This window comes from Anser brachyrhynchus (genome assembly GCF_964034855.1).
Source record: "Anser brachyrhynchus genome assembly, chromosome: Z".
Classification (NCBI taxonomy): domain Eukaryota; kingdom Metazoa; phylum Chordata; class Aves; order Anseriformes; family Anatidae; genus Anser; species Anser brachyrhynchus.
In genome coordinates this window covers 39377685-39391067 of record NC_137697.1, presented here as the reverse complement: position 1 = coordinate 39391067, position 13383 = coordinate 39377685, and positions in this window count along the sequence as shown.

The window sequence follows — 13383 nt, the reverse complement described above, 5'->3', positions numbered from 1 at the left end:
CCATTTAGAAACTTGTGATAGGAAGCTGGCCTTGGACCGTCTCCAACTCCTGTGCAAACAACTCCTGTCTGAGAGTTGTCCTCAATGTGAGGACTGACTGCTGCACTAGCCACACTGCAGAGACTGTTGACAACCTAAATGAAAGTAAAAATGCCTCATTATACAGTTCATACATAGTCTTATTGCCAGCACTGCTTTCTACTAGGCAGTAGAAGGTGCTGTCCCAATGCTGTACCTCTGCTCTTTTCTGTACCCCATGATGTGTTCACATACCAAATGGCAGCATTGTGGTGTTCTGGTGAAGTGACCAGAGGGCCAGTGGCAGCATTCAGAGGTAATGAGTGGACAGATGTCCCTAGAAATCATTTCCATCAAACTCTGCTACTTTCTGACACCCTGCTGCAGTCACACCAGCCACAGCAGTCTTTGCTTTATTGAAAACACCTCTGTGGGGACTACTAACCATGTGGGGGTCTTGTGTGCAAAGCACTCCTTTCAGGCTGGCAGAGAGAAGGGCTGAAGGTGGGACCTCCTTCTGTTTGTCTCCTTAAAACTTCAAGGGAAGCCATGCCATTCTGGTCTATAAATAGCCGTGCTAATCACAGTAGTCACGCTGCTTTCCGCAATAACCTAACAATCAAAACTTTGAAGCAAGAGGACCCTTGTTCATAAATTTAAATCTCTCCTTTCTGGAAGGTAACTTTCTAAATTACTTTGAAAATAACAGCTTTTGAGGAACTCTATATATGCAAAACTCCAACTATTTTGCCAAAGACCTGCCACTCCTCTAAAAGACAAGAATAACACTTTGTGATAACTGGTCATGCTTCCATTGTGACAGCCTCAGGATTGCCACCCACCCTGTAGCTATCTGGCTCCATGAGTTATCAGATGACAGAGGCTATATATTTCTTAATGAACACAAGAACTTGCATAGTGGGGTATTAGCTCTGCAGTTGGAAGGGTGGACTGAGCACTGATCTCTGGGGAAACATCAACATGAAACTCAGCTGCCCCTGTACATCCCAGGCATGCAGCACAACCCTCTCCCTCTGGAGACACTCAGGTTATTTGAACTCAGAATTTCTGAGAATTGTTTTGCGCTTTTAAGCCCTTTCTCATCTTCATTCTCTTGGTACAAATGTGAAGAGGTGTGGGCCAACCTCTATCTGCCAGAAGAAAAGATCCAGAAATCCAAAAAGAAAAACTCCTTGGTAATGGTAGCTGACTTGCACAGCTGCAGCAGGTTGACAATGTGTCAAAAACATCTGTGCAATGCAAATATAATAAGCTATGTTGTGCTTAACCGTGGCAAGAGTGTGCACTCAAGCAGCTCCATGGAGCAGCTATCTCAAGGTGTGCCATGATCCTTACTGAAGTAAGAAAATGAGTGGTTTGTTTGGATATCATTTATCCAAACTGCAAAAAAGGACATTTATTTTAGACAAACATTGATTTTTTATTTTTATTTTTGTGTGTGTGTGTGTTAACGTGAAGACTAGATTTGGATCTTTATTCCTAGAATACACAAAGCTGAATTGGCTTACTTAAAAAGCTATGACCGTGAATGTGTTTATTTGTACCAGATTAAATCCCTCTGGCAAATGCAGATTACTGTATTTCCCTGCAAGCTTTCGCTGTCCAACTTCTGTTAGATGATACCGAGAACGGGGGAGGGGGAAACAAACCCTAATGATTTTCCAGTCACATATATACTTCTGTTCAACAAAATATTGATCCAGTTTAAACAAACACAAGAACATTTCAAAGAACACTGCACTGATTTTAAATGCCAGTGGCCAGTCGCTGGTTTATGTGTAAGAAATGCCAGAGATGCATTTGTGTGAAAGAAAACAAAACATAAAAAAAAAAATAAAACGTTCAAGTTTCTTTTCAGCAACGTAATCAAGTTTTGCTTGCGTTTTACAGTAAAGATTCTTCTTGCAGAAAACAAGTACAGTAAGTTTCCAACACCACAGCGATTGTTTCAGAAAGTTAGGAGGATGTCAAAAGAGTATTATGGAACAGATATATTTCTGTGCCATCTTAAGAATTGCTTCAGAGTTCAGTATGTATTTTTAATGCCAGTTTCAGAAAAGTTTTAGAAACTGCAGGTTGGTGGGGTTTTGTCTGTTTGGTGTTTTTTATTTTTATTTTTTATTGGAACATGACTGCTAAAAAGACTACCAAAAAAGCCTGGATAGTTTCTCTTCTTCCTTGCAGCTCCAGGAAAATTAACCAACCTTTCTCCCTAGCAAGGGCATTCCTCAACAAAGATCTGAGGTCGCTTTGGAGCTTATAATGACCCTTTGGCATTAAATGCGCTTGTAAGCACTCACTTAACCTTTGTTTTGGGTTACTTACACCCAGGTAAGAAATCAGAATCAAACTGTGCTTCAGCCGGAGCACCCGTAATGAAGTTAGTTGCGTCATTACTAGGCCAGAAAAGGAAGCAGCGTCTGCTTCAAGGCCACACAGACAGGGTTCTGCCAGCTTTCTGACGACCTCGGAGATGGCTGGGGAGCAGCGACACAGTCCTTCTGGAACACCTTTTTGTTTTCAGCGGTCTTGTGATCTCGCAAGAGCCATCGTTTCCTCACCCCAGCGGCAGATAAACTGCATTCCAGCTTCCCCGCTGGCCCACAAGGCAAAGGCGGCTTCATTTACATCTCAATATCTCACCTGGTCACAGGAACTGGGGGCTGATGCAAGGGATTGCTTGCCTTGCAAGAAGGACGGGGGACGAGGGGGAAGGAGAAAAGGGGGTGTCTATTTCGTTTTGGTTTCTTTTTTTTTTTTTTTTTTTCTTCTACCTTAACTTGTATGTTTTTAGAGAGCCTAAATATTGAATCATCCGCGAATTCAGCTCTGAGTCTTTGACCATGGTGTAACTCATGCACTTTAAAGTGCAGGCGTCAGTTAGACTGATTCCTCAGTCTACACTCAACATCTCTTTATTTCTGGCAGATAGTCATTTCTGAGCTTTGGGAGGTTTACGATTCTAAAAGCTAACGGGGAAATAGTAGGAGGATGTGAGGAAGTATCATATTAAATCGCTGATGTTGAACTTCACAGATAGAGAATAATTTCCACACTGTATTGATGTTTCTCTAAAATTTAAAGGACATTGGTGTTCTTTCTGACTCATGCTAAGAAGAATATTTCTTTTCAAATTTCACACGAGAGGAAGACCTTCTTAATTTATTTTTTTTTATTGTAACAGTCTGAAAGTTGCAAATCCAGTCTGTGTTGTTAATTTCCTTTGACCAAGACCAATTTTTTACTCCCATCTCTACTCTAGAGATCACAGTGAGGGGCATTTTAACAGAATTCCAGGAGGGCTTTGGGGAGTATTTCATATACTGCTTGCTATCTGAAATCACATTTGAATTTAAACAAGAAAAGAGCCAATGTTTCTGTTTTGAAACGGAAGCAGTAATAAAGTTCAGAGAAGTATAAATCTTTAAGTGCTTGAGCGCAATGTTTGTGCTTCTGCAAGCTGTTGCAAACAGTTGCAGAGCATGAAAGAAAATCTGTTTGTCTGTCTCCTGTTGTTCTTGGAGAAGTGGTGTCTAAAGGGCAAGTTGACATGCTGGAAAGCATTTCCCGTGATAAGGATAGAGACTGTGAGTGATGTGAGGAATTATTTTTAAACTTAAAAGTTACAGGTTGGATTTCATTAACAGATCATGTGAGGGAAGGTTAAACAAAACCTGCTTACAGAAGAGGAGAGAGGCAACTAAAACAATCAAATGCTGGCTTAAAGTTTGTTTTCCTCACAATCAGGTGAGAGGAAAAAGAAATGCATGCATGTGCTTTTTGGGTAAGAACAGAGGTGACTCACAAGTGCTGTTATTTCCCACTTACAAATGGGAGGATTGAGGCAAAACCAAGCAGTGCCTCTCTGTTGTGGCCAGAGTAATCAAATGAATGACCCATGGATAGTTCACTGTAGGCTTTTCAGTATAGAGTTTTGCCATGGTGATCAATAATATTTTCCCTCTTCTGGTAATAAAAATAGATGCACAGACTAGCTCATTTAAGGATTGCAAACATGGCAGTATAAATCAGTGCAACATGCATTGCCTTGCCTGTCACTGAGGTCCAGTTGAAGCAAGCTCAGCCCATTGAACACCAGGATGCTGATAATTGCTGTCAAATTTACATAATCATTTCAAATATTTTAATCACTGTTTTTGTAATCAGTCTTTAATCACTGTGCCAGATGCACTATACGAGGTCTTTTATAGGACCTTTCTGATCACCAAGTACCTGCTGGACTGGAATCCTCTCACTATCAGTTAAGCAGAATCTCTTCTGACCTCTCCCTCTTTGATCATTCTCAACCAGTGGAGCATCCTACATGTACACCCTGAAGCTTCAGGACAGCACAGCCGAAGGACTTCTTCACTGGTTCCTCATGGAGCTCTGGAAGTGAGTGTGCTCAGGGGAACATTCACCTGGATGCGAGATGAAGCTGGAAGGGTTTTAAAATAGTTTAGTTAGTGGCCAGCATGAAACAAGATTTTTTACAAAACTGTTCGACGTTACAGTAATGTCTTGATGATTCCATGAGAAGGCCATAGCACGGCCTCCGCAGAGCTGAGAGCTGAATGCTGCTCCTCTGACTCGTCTCATGAGCAGCTATTAGTTTGTGCAATTTCCTCTTGCTCCATATGGGAACATCCACAGGGATTTTACTAGACATTACCCTCAGGCTTGCAGAAGAGCACAGTGAATGGCTGACATAATATTCATACGATCACATCTCATCCCTGTCACCATTGTCCTCCTCTTCTCTCAAAGGAGGTGATCCCCTGGTTTGTGGTCACACAGTGCTAGAAAAGTGGGCTGCCACGGGGTTATTGCTGTGACGCCTCTGGCCACATACATCTGTGCTGTACTGTTACCCAGCTGCCTAAAACCTGGTCTTGCTCAAATCTGCATTTCACCATTCGCATGCCAGTGTCTTTTACTAGTGGATCTCTCCCTCCCCAGGCAGTACAGCTGGAAGTCAGGGACTTGGGTATCAGCCAAGTAGGCTGTTTGACACACTGGCTTGCAGCAAACTCATTACCCAAAATACCCATGATACGATGCAAAAACCTGACCTTTGCCCATCGCTGGTAAGAGGGTTTGTCCCGATGCCACGTGCCTGGGGTGGGTCCTGCCCCCCTGCCCCTGACAGCAGTCCTGAACATTAGCATGCCGCGCAGACAGCTGAGCACACACCGCAATGCAAACACAGCGCTGGCCCTTTCCTCTCCCCCAGTTAATTTTGTTAAGGATTTTGTGTTTGACTAAACAAATGACTGTTCAAAACACAGGCTGCGTATAAGGGACACTGGTCTGGGCTCCTCCGTTTGGCCAGCCTTGCTGCGGGGTCACAGGAGCCACCGTGTGATGCGTGTCCCCTCCGTGCCGTGGGAATTAGTTTTCCTGGCTACTCCAGCCACCACCTCCCAGCTCACAGGCTTCCTCTGCTGCAGATTTCTGTGCAAGTGTACACAGGCCCTTAGCCCTGGCATTCACATCGTGATCCCGGTGCTCTCACAGCCTGGCTGAAAAATGTTCTCCTAGATGGAGACGGACAGGAAGGAAGGAAGGAATGAACAAAAGGACAGTTCAAAATACTCAGCACACTAGAAATCCGGAGTTTACTTATAAAACCTTATTTTGTGACTATTTTTATTATATGTACCGTCGTAAATATTAATGTAAATGCTGAACTTATTAATCATTGTTTTTTTTCCTAGCAAGAAGAGTGTTTCTTTAATTTTTTGTTTGTTCATTGTGTTTTTTGGCGTGAAAGTGTATCGTTATATATAGCAAAGCACATGTTGTTTTGCATAGTGTTCAATGCACTGAATTTGTAGCATCCTAAACCAGTCACAGAATATACATGAAAATTATGAAAAAGAAAGGTAGACTATTAACATAGAAGCACATTTTAGCAATGTTCTGCATTTAGTTTACTAATGATAATTTAAATTAAAATGGTCCTCTACAACAGCATTGACATTTTCTCCCCTCAAAATAGTCATTGAAACTAAACCTACTGGGTCCTCTAATCAAGTACCGGGGTTAGACTTGTTTGATCTGACTAGAAAGATTTCTCATTCCATGCTTTTTTTTTTTTTTTTTTTTCCTTCCTCTCCTTTACTGCTCACTGACAGGCAACCCAAGCAGGGGTGGCAAAATGGGGCTGCGACGGACCCACGCTTCCTTCTGTGTCCGGCTACATTCGAAAACTGCACGTGAAGCGCTGCCTGTCACCCAACATTCATGCCTTCAGCACCACACCGACTTACAAAAAGCTACCAAACGACACCTGGCCAGCACAGACGTTCATTAAAGAGCAGCGGAGGCAGTTCAGGCCCAGGCGAATGGCTAGCTGTCCGCGCCTGTTTGCCAGTTTGCGGGGCGCTGGCTGGGCTGCGAGGGCAGGCCCGTGTGCCCAGGCTGCAGCCGGCCCTGCTGTCCTTCTGCCCCCCAAGAAGCCGGTGTCCTCAGCTGTGCCCCTTCTGCCACCGTCCGTCTGTCCGTGACCTCGCCTGGAGTGGCAGAGGTGGTGTGCTGACCGCTTCTCGGGCCGCGGAAGGACAGTGAAAGACAAGCAAAGGCAGGATTGCCAGAATCGGCTGACAGCTGGCAGAAGCAGTGTACGTGGGATTTCTTAACGTGGCCCTGGCTTTTTGTCTTCCACCCATCAGGCCGATTCAGATTCCTTTACGTTGCTCCTTTATGCCTCAACTCCTACAAAGCAAAAATGAGCAGGAATAAGCTTTTCCTCCCTCCTGCCCCCAACCCTTATCAGCATGACCACTCACTGTGAAGCTGGGTTTCGCTGAGCACAGGCCTGGCCTTATCACCATCCTTTGAGAGAAGCAGAGGCTAACAGCCACCCTAGATACTGTGTTAACACACACATTGTGTGTTTGCAGCTCAACCTTGATTGAAGATAATCAGAACAAAATAAGGAGATGATAAAATACCTCGCTGTGATGATATCATGCCTAAATATTTTGCATTGATTGAATGCTTTCCTCTCCTGGGAGTGTTAACTAATGATTCTTTGTTAATTAAGTAGGGAGAAGGGGATCAATCCTGAAAATAATTTGGTACTGGTGTCTATATAAGATCTCCACACATCTGTTAAGATGCCTTCCTATAAATTTTCCTACCTAAAGCCTCACTGCAGAGTCAGAGACAAATTGGTTGGGCTGATGAATTGGCATATGTGTCACTGCAGGGCTGCCTAAACTTTAGGGATGAAGATGAAAGGCAATTCTCAAGCTGTTTTTTTTTTTTTATTTTTTTATTTTTTTTAAGGTAAAATGTTAATACTTTCTTTGAAGAAGGTCTGGAGCCATTTGTTTCATGCAAAACACTGGAAAGATAACAAGAATTCTTCAGCTCAGTTCAGAATTCATCAGCCCAGATGTAATTCTGCATCCTGAATTCAATACAGACCTGGAGGAGGAAACAGCAGAAAGGATATATCCAGGTCTACTGAGGTCTTGGCTGAGGTGCTGCTGTTCTCTTCCTCAAGCAGAGAGGCTGTGGAGGATGCTGGCTGCATGTTCTCCTGTACTATAGCAAAGGAACGTTCATAGCAACCCACTTGCAGGATGCAGTGCTCTGTTTTCCTGGTAAGACTCTGCAGATAGAGGGATTTGGGTGGCTCTTTATAAATACTTAATAGGTAAGATGTATAGATGTATAATAAAAGCACAGGTTTGTCCTCAAGTCCCTGGACAACCTTCTTCTCACTTTCAGTTGTGTACTTGTAGTCACATACCTGCATAACTAGCTTGCTTTCCTGCTGTTTTCCCCCTGTTTCAGTTGTTCCTTCCTCCCACCTGGTCTGGGAACAACCAGGGTTACCTCACCTTACTCAAACAGTTTTGAAGTTACTAATCCAACTGTTTTTCTCACTAAGTTGAGAAAGGGCATACCACAAAGCAGGGGATTCTTATAAATAGAGAGCACGAGCAGAAATTCAGCATAACCATCTTTTTCCATTTTCCTGTTTTGGAAGGACGAGAGAATACTCAGTTTCATGTGAATCATAGCGAAGTGCATAGCACCTTAATCCTGCATCTTTGTGTAGGCTGAGCTCAAAGAGCGTCAGAAAGAGTTTCATAGGTAGTCAATGCAAAATAAGCCAAATAAACCGTGAGATTCACATGTGCCCTGCTTGTGCTTGATCCATCAGTAAATTCTGATATTTTTAACCCTGTTTTCCTAAGAATGTGAGAGACCTAGGGGATCTTGTCACCCGTGTGTTGTTTTCCCTCCTCCTGCATCTGCTGAGCACATTGGCTGTTGTGAATCAGGTGTGAAAGGGAGCAGAAATCTCCAACTTGTCCCAAGGGTGAGAAGAAAACCGAAAGAGAGCCTCAGCTGAGGGAATGCCAGGCAGCGTGTAGCTGTCACAAAACAGTGCTCGGCAGCTGCCAGTGCTCACTGTTCCAGCACCTACAGCTCCTGTAGCACAGCTCCTCGTTGCCCAGTGCAGCTGGAAAGAGCCACAGAGAGGAAAGGATTGCAATGTCTGGGAGGAACAGGAGACAAAAAAAAGAACCAAAGATAACAAGAACTGATCAGTTCTGCCTTGCCACCTCTCATTATACAGAATCACTTTTTTTCTTCCATCCATGTTGTCCAGCTGTCTCCACAGCTGGTTTTCTCATTTACTTGCACAAGATCTTATAGCTACCTCTTTACCACTACTGCAGACAGACAGACTCCTCAAAAAGAGCCATAACTATGAAGAGCAAGAGGGAGCATGACTACCTGAACTCCTTCTGTAAAGAAACTGGAGTCCATCAGAGCAAAAGAGCAATGCAGTATCGATGGCTCGGAAGATCAAGCCTTTGCAGTGCAAGCAGGCAGCCTGCAGACAAAGGAGGAGGCAAAAGCAGCCTGAGTTTTGCTTTTGTGTTTAGCTGATTTTGATTATGTGAAGTCTTCTGGGGCATGTGAAATTACTGTGAAGATTGAGCTCTCTGTGACTGCCAAGTATGATGTGTCAATGTACTTATCAGTAGCAGAAACCAATAAATGATAATGATATCAATGATTTTTTTTTTTTAACCAAACATCTTAGAAAAGCAGTTAGACTGAAGTAGTCAGCACTAAAGACCATCATATTGGATGAGGAATCCATTATTTAATAGAAGTTTTAAAAATAGGGCACTTTCCTGTTTCTATAGATGCCACTTCTAAAACACTTGGCAGGAACCTCCAGCCATCCCAGCTTTGAAGGCAGTGAAAACCATGCCCTGTAAGGTTATCCACAGAGCTGACTTCCTATAATTCTTCAAAGTCACTCACACAAATAAACTATATACAAGCCTTTAAATGTTTGCAAGGTCAAGCCGTAAACACCTAAGCTATCTGCTTCAGCGGGATGGAGGAATTAGTCCTTTCTGGTCAGGAAATAGCTGATAACACTAAGTCTTTTATCCACTCATAATGCAGTGTCTCAATATTTTCCAGCACTGCTGCACTAAATTTTGTGAAGTCTATAAAATAAAAAAATGATTACAGCCAGGTTATGGGCACACATATGCAGTCCTACAGAAGAATTTTTTTTTTTTTTTCACAGTGTATAAAGTAAGACAGTATTTATCAGAGGTCTAAACGGAGAGTAACCTGACATTTCTGTTGTCGAAACACCTAACAGGAGAAATTAACAACTTTCTAAGTGTTGTGTAAGTACATTGTATGCTATGGAGGCCCAGTGGGATTGCTGAGAAGAAATTTTTGCCCTAACACAAAGCTGCCATTAAGCTCATGCAGCAATTTTTGCAGGTGCTATACTCCTTGCAGAGTATGAGGATCATTATGTTTTGTATGAACCTGCACAGGTGTTGCAGCAATATATCATAGTTATATACAACCTCTGTCCAAAGAGCACAAACTGAAGGCTTGAATAAAATGAATCGGTGGTGGTGGTGCTGCTCTTTGTGCACAACTTGTTTCATGCTGGGGGCATGCTCTTCATACTTTTCCAGGCCCTCCTGGTTTTCTTTCCTCAGAGGTTATTAACACTCACACATGGGGAAGAGAAGGCTCTGAGGATCATTAGCTAAGCATTTTCTTTGGGCAGAGGTGATGAAGTAATGCCAGCCACAGATGAGTTAAGTGGTTGCTCACTTGTACATGGAAACTGGAAGGTTGAGGGCAGAGGATCAATACTTCTGTTTTACGTAGCCCTTGTTATGGCCTTTTTTTACTTGTCTTTAAGCTTTGCCCTACATGCTTTCTTCTCTTATAGCCTCTGTAAAGTTTTCTGTGGTCACTTGAAGAACTTAATTTCTTCTGAGCTTCCTCAGGCTGGAATAATTTTATTTATTTATTTATTTATCATTTATTTATTTATTTCCTCTTTGACTAAATAAGTCATCCCCAGTGCTGTAAACATGCCTGCAAACTCTTGCTATCCTCTTCCTCAGGTTGTCTCTTCTGTTAGAAAAGCTCAGCTCTCTATCTGTATGGAGAAGGCAACAGGAAGGACAGCATAAGCCAGGAGATGGTGGGCAGGACAGCTTCCTCTACAGGGCTTCCTGCAGTACAAAGCCTGAGCAGGAAGAGGTGAATTCACATTTCCGCACATGGATGGAGGCAGCAGCAAGAGTGCTGGATACAGGAAGACATCATGCTTTCTCTTTGAAGTACAAAACAGCTTTGAGGCTCTGCTTGCAGAAATGGCAAGTGCTTAGAGACGCTCTTGTCCAGCCAAGCATTTGCGGAGATGTGCGAGCACGTTGAGTAGGGCCCTGCTAGTGCGGCGACTTCAGATGGTCGTGTCCACACATGACATGTTTAGCTTGCAGCTAGCTTGCAGCAGTGAAATAAGTTTTGCCAGTAGCTTGGGTCGACGTAGTCCTTTTCCCATTAAATAGGTCACAACATAGTTTTTTGATTTGTGCTCCTGTTTACTACATTCTTACCCTGGCTGACAGCCTGAAGGCATGATGTTGCAAAGGGGCAGTGGGGTGGCCACCGGCCCTCTGATGACAGATACTTCCCTCTTCTTCTGGCACAGAGGTACGGCTACAATGCCCTCCGTACTTCCACGGTGGACAGGAGATGGGAGGAGAGGGGCCAGGGCATGCTGTGCTCTGCAGTGTGGTGACTGCAGGGCCGTGCCCCCAGGAAGAGGCTGCAGCCCCTGCAGTGGTGTGCTCCACACCTCTGGAGGCCTCCCCTTGTTTTGCCAGGATGCATACCGGCCGCACAGGAAATCGGATGTAATAGATATGTGGTTGCGTTGCGAAAAAAACGAGACCACATGAAATCACCACATTTGTTTATCCTGTAAAATGGTCAGGAGAGAGGCCCCTCAACCCTTTTCAGAGGTGGATTGAACAGACTGTCCGTCCAAGGGTGACAGGGGCCAAATGAGACCGTCCCTCTCACCTCCCAAAGGCAAGCGTGCTGATCGGAGCTGAGGAAGGGCTGTAAAGCAGCCAAACAAAGGAGGAGTGTTGCAACAGTCATTTTGAAATAAACCTGTTTGCGACGAGCGGTGACTCTGGTGATATTTATGCAATGATTCATACCAAAGTGCAGCACCTGCAATTTTAGTCCGGATGACTTTTAGGACAGAAGCAGCAGCAAATGCTCTTCTAACATTCAGGAACAAGAAGATAAACGTCGGGGTGGCCCCGGGTCTGCTGTTAACTTACTGCAGGGTGCGAGTGGTGGCAGGGCCATCCCTCCATGGCAAGGTGCAGCTGGCTCATGACTGGTGACAAAGAGGGGTCCGAGCGGCTGTGTCTCTCTCAGTATCTCCTCTCTCTTTCATGTGGTAATTGCAATTGCAAGGAACTCCTACCGGGCATGCATCATACCACGTGAGGGCACTTGGATGTTGCCCTCAGAGAGTCCCTTGCACCACCTCCTGCTTCCCCTGGGTGACAAGGCATTTCTTATCTCTGTCTGTGCTGGGACAGCGTCTGCTGCTGTCTGAGGGCCCCGGGCGCTCCTCGGCAGCCTCCTGACGGCAGTCTGTGCTGGCAGACATGCACATTATTCCCCCAGTGCTGCTGATAAGCAAACTTGCAGCCAGGAGGTCAGCAGTGGTCGCTGCTGTGCCCCGGGGACATCTCGGGGGTCTGCTCCCAGAAACCCACCCGGTTCCAGCGGGCAGCCAGGGCAGCAGCAGGCGGTAACAGGGGGAAACTCACCGCTCCTCTGGGGCAGGATGACTGCAGGAACCTGACAGAAACGCAGCGCGGAGGCTTCAGGCTATGGGATCTGCGGAGTCCAGGAGGCCTTCACTCCCACTCCCGTGCTAAGTACCTGCTTTACCGCCTGTTTTACCCAGTGAAATTGAGGTCAGGAAAGGAAGCATCTGCAGGCTGTTTCCTCCAGGAAGATCTTTGCTTTCAACAAAATGTTTAATACAGAGACTTCTGCATTCAGTCTTCAAGGGTGTTTAGTGCTTATTTATTAATTTATTTTCCTACAAATGCTTGAAATACTTTAAAGTACAATCACGATCTTTACATGGCCTGTTTGGGTGACTGCTTTGCTTAGCACCACACGTTCTTTTTTTTTTTTTTTTTTTTTTTTCCTGTACTTAGCTACTGGAGCTAGTTTTAAATAGCCTAAACAAAACACCGTTAAACACTCGGGGAAAAAGTACAAAAGAGAAAAAACAACAACAACAACAACAAAACAAACCAAAACAATAACAACAACAACAAAAAAAAACCAGCAGTTTGTTCAGATTCCAAATGCCTGCAAGAACTGCTTGCTGTGGGGAACTGCCTTCCTGAGATTTTGCACTTCTCACCTGACTAAGTTTTCTCTTGAAGGACTTTTTGTTTCTTTTCATTTCCATGTCAGATAAGGAAGATAATCTTCTATCATCTAAGCCAATGCAGCATGTATCTCAGACCCTATCCAGTACTTTTTCTCTCTTTCTTTCCTTTTTTTTTTTTTTTTTAAACCACTGGAAATGTAAAGGCTGTACATCTGCGCTTTGGAAATGGCTGTGAAAATTGGTGTTACCTGCACCTGAAGCAATGCAAGTTCCCATGTCTGTCTCAAACTTAACAGCTTTACCCCACAGCACAGCCCAGTGCTTCCTCCTTATTTATTTTGATGCTACATTTGCCTTATAAGTGAAGAAGAAAATAATTTGCAAGTACAGACTCCCAAAGCTATACTCATTTTTTGTGTGTTTGTTTATTTCTTTTCCCCCCATACAGTAGAGTAAATAAAAGACAGAATCTAAAGGTGAATAAAAATCACAACCATCTTTGTGTACTCCCTAGTACTACATGTATTGACTACCTAAGAACACTGTGACTCTGGAAATTGTGCATCGCCTCCCATTCATGTGCAGTGTGACCAACCCAATCT